The sequence below is a fragment of the Phalangium opilio genome, unplaced genomic scaffold (assembly GCF_054372755.1).
Source record: "Phalangium opilio isolate 3A_F unplaced genomic scaffold, DU_Popi_V2 ptg000225l_1, whole genome shotgun sequence".
Taxonomy (NCBI): domain Eukaryota; kingdom Metazoa; phylum Arthropoda; class Arachnida; order Opiliones; family Phalangiidae; genus Phalangium; species Phalangium opilio.
In genome coordinates this window covers 1,732,395-1,736,383 of record NW_028324219.1, presented here as the reverse complement: position 1 = coordinate 1,736,383, position 3,989 = coordinate 1,732,395, and the positions used below count along the sequence as shown (strand labels likewise).

At 39.0% G+C, this 3,989-nt stretch overlaps 1 long non-coding RNA gene across 1 annotated transcript; it reads left to right on the top strand.

The window, feature by feature from the left end:
* The first annotated feature begins 2,784 nt into the window (after nt 1-2,784).
* LOC149615302 (uncharacterized) lies at nt 2,785-3,468 on the top strand. The gene is made up of 3 exons (XR_016376199.1): nt 2,785-2,814; nt 2,881-2,964; nt 3,433-3,468. It is a non-coding gene; the product is annotated as an uncharacterized LOC149615302 (long non-coding RNA).
* Nucleotides 3,469-3,989: the final 521 nt, after the last annotated feature.

Here is a 3,989-nt window from a genome sequence, read left to right as displayed (position 1 = left end):
ATCTTTTTGCTCTTTCTAGATAGTAACTTCAACATAAAGCGTCTATTTTTGATTGTACGTAACCACAAAGGCAAATAGAACTAAGAGAAAGTGCATAAGTCACAAGGGTGCATGTAAGCCTTCCATAGTACCCAGTATCATCAAATGTTTATGAGATATGTTCCACAAGTAGCTACACTTCGTAATGCTAGAGACTTACTGAGAGCTAATTCCAGAATTGACTACAATCGGTTAATTTTGCATCCATCTTTATCTTTAGTCTGACCTAAGCCTTTGACAGCGCCTCACCAGGCGTTGCTTTACGAGAGTCTATGACATTTCATCTACGTCAATTCATGACAAGCTCTCAGTAACCAGTTACAAACTTTTGGAACATGTCTTATGAACTTAAGGTATGATGTTAACGACGTAAGTTTAGGGACTTCTGAGAGAAGCCATAATATAGGCTTAGCAGTTCAAAACAAAAATTATTAGTCATTTAACTTCAAAATCTACAACCTTTGATTGACGGACAACAAAAATTAATTTCCACCTCATTTTGAAAGAAAATCCTAACGTTGTTTGTTCTCCCTTAAAATATCATCTCTGTTATCAACATCTACCAAACGATCAAAGTTTCTGAAATTAAGAGAAAAAGTCAATTGACGCGTTAACAACGTCATAAATACTAGTTAATTGCGTCATCGTATCTGTAATATAGTGCACTGAGAACCACTTATTCACTTCAAGTTGCGATCTTCTGGTTCAAGAGAATCGGTAAGGAAGTTCGTAATACGTGAGTGAACCCTAAATATATACCCCGGCAATTAAATACGATCCTCAACATTATACAGAATGGTTTAGCTATTTTAAGAGAGTTCTACAGTAGTAGAATGCAAGGAAAGTATGGCAGTAAGGACAGTGTATTCACGTTGTTGCTGAGCTACGGAACGGGAAAAGTCGCGTATGATTACTAGCGTGAGTACGCCCTAGATAAACCGAATTTGGGTATCTGAGGCGAGGTTCTTTGGATCTGAGCCTGCAGTTCCCATCTTCTATGGAATCCTTCGCCAGAGGATCCACAGTCGGATGTCTTCACTTCGACTGCAGCTCTGGCACGACATGGTTGGGCAGAGACAAACCAAGGAGTTTGTCGTGAGGTGCTGGTCACAATTTCCTTACCGGACAATGTCGATTGTACTACATGGGCATTGTTGATGACCGGTATTGCAAGTTCTTCTGGGAGGAAGAGGAAACCTCCTCTCATGTCTTCTGTAGCTGTGATGATCATACGGCTCTGAGGTTTGAGCATTTTGATATGCATTCAATTTAACCTGAAGATTTGTCTCGTCTAATCGCGGAGTCTCCATTTCATGGAGGCGACAGGACTCTGAACACTCTAATTATATTGGGGTTTACAATATACCTTTGGTATTGGTACACGAAGCGTCAACACGTCACCCCCTTAACAATAACAAACCCAATTTCATTGACCAGGTAGCTTATACCTTGCGGTATTGTTAAAAAATTATTTATTTACATCTCTACGTTGACACCTCGTTATAACAACAATGACAACAACAACTTCTATTTACGCGTGCCTTCTCTACTAAAGTACTTTCACCGAGAGATGGCAGCACTCAATGATGTCCACCCATGAAAAGCATGCTGGGATTTTTGAACCGCCAAGGATGGCCCATAGCTATGCTACTCCAGAATCAATCTTTGATCCCTCAAGACTTTAGAAGCTATTTGCCCTCAAGTACCTAAACTACCCTGCATATACCTCGTTTAAACTCCCGTTGGCCTAAGGCTGGCGAAAACTTGCACTATACTAATTATAATTCTATATACCGACCCCGGCTGATTGTTCTACGGCCATGCAACTTTAGCCACCAACTAAGACCTTCCCAGAAATAGTGGTCTAAAGACTACAATTTCGGGAAACACCGAAAAAGGGGCGCTAACGGCGCACGCTATTTCTGCTTCCAAGGATATTGGATCCCCACTTGCTGTTCCGGCTATAGCTTCCTTGATTGACTAAGACTAATTGAACTCAAGAGTTCGCTTGGGCCATTGGTCATCCATCATGGGTAGGGTCTCTATGGGGGAATTTGAAAATTAAGGTTCAAAGGTTTTGCTCCAATCTAGGACAAATCATAATGGAATAAACAGTCGAGAATATGATAATATTATATATTAATTATTAGTCATTAAATTAATGTATAATATTAATTTACTGACAGAACGACAAACAAAAACTATCATAGCTAAACCTTTGCCTCATTATAGAGGTAAAAACGTTCCAACGACAATAGGTCATTAAACAACGTTTCGATTGTGAAGATACTCCATCAAAAACTACTCAACGACAATAGGCCTCGCAATAGGCCATCAAAGTAACATTTCGATTTTGAAGATACTCCATCAAAAACAACTCAACAACAATAGGCCATCAAAATACCGTTTCAATTTTGAAGATATTGCACTGTTTTCGCGGCTTTCAAAAGCACACACGAGCGTTTACGACATAAAATGTCCATCTTCTGGGTAACTAAGATCGTTTTAGTAATATTCACTTTGTCCTTGATTTCAGCCATAGATGATCTGTCTGAGGAATGCCCTGGATATTTTAGCTATGAAGTAAGGTTGGCAAGAATGGCGATGAGAATTTACTGTGGCAGATTTACACACTTCGGAGGAAGTGCGTTTGGGAAACCACTTAGTTAATTACTCAGGACCCACTTTTCACTAATTCGAATTGTAAATTTCATTGCAGCTCGTACCAAACCGATGGAAATAGAGATAGATGTTTGCAGAACGGAACAAATAAAGGTACGCACATAGGTTCTTCAATTTCTTTCCTCTCGATATTTATATTCTAACGATGAATTATCCTAGGATTTATTTCAAAATGCGTTACCGAATAATGAAAAATGTTTGACCGCCAATTCGATGAAATGCGAGAAAGATGACTATGAAGAGGTTTGATAATTTAAAACGTTGATAACATAAGATTAATAAGTAACGGCAGAAATAGGATGAGACTAGAAGTAAAGAGCTCTAGCATTGGTAATAGATCCTGGCACTAGTGAAAAAATCTGAGGATTTTATGCCGCTTCAATCGCGCCTACACTAGAGAGAAAAAATTTATCGAGTTCCAAAAACATTTCCTATCCCCTTCCCCTCATCCTAAAGCCGCGGAACAGGGACGCGGGCGCTTGAATCTAGTTCGGCCGTCTACCGCCACGAGCGCCTGACGTTTTGGAGGGAAACTTAAAAACCGCTACCAGGGGGCCAACCATTTGTGTGTTATCAAGAATATTCACTTTCGCCAAGTGAAGAATTTGGTTACCTCAATACTTCTAGTCCCTTATCCTACTTCTGGTATGGGCATTGGACTTTATATCTAATTAATTTCTGTCGCTATACTTTCGCGTAATTGTTTTGAAGGAGAAGCGGAGAGTTTGCTGCATCGTCAAAGTGGTGAGATTCGAGATGGAGCCAAAGTGGTATGATTTGTTCGAAGCAGTCTACTCGTCAACCGTTTATGACAAAAGTGTAATTATATTTATAGGAAATTAAAAGGTTTTTCAGGGATTGATTATTTATAATTCTTCAATATAGTGCAGTGCTGGTATTCTTAAAAAATATGAAGATAGGAAGAAACAGGAAGATAAGAAAAAACAGGATGATGGTAAAAAACAGGAAGATGTTAAAGAACCTGAAGATAGTAAAAAACAAGAAGATTCCACCGAGGGGCCCTGTTTTTAAATCGACTCATCTAGCCAAGAGTTTTATCGATTTATGCTTCTTAACAAAATGTTAAATGAATAAAATACAAAAATAATTTTATGAATTTGTCTCATTGATATTATCTGATGAATCATGAACTTTGTAATTCTAAACAGAACTTCCCTCTCGAGCGGCTAGCTTCAAACAGTGCTTTGAAATTTCGCCTGACGTTAATTGCTGTATAACTACTTTTCTGCCCTCCCCTCCAGGGCCGT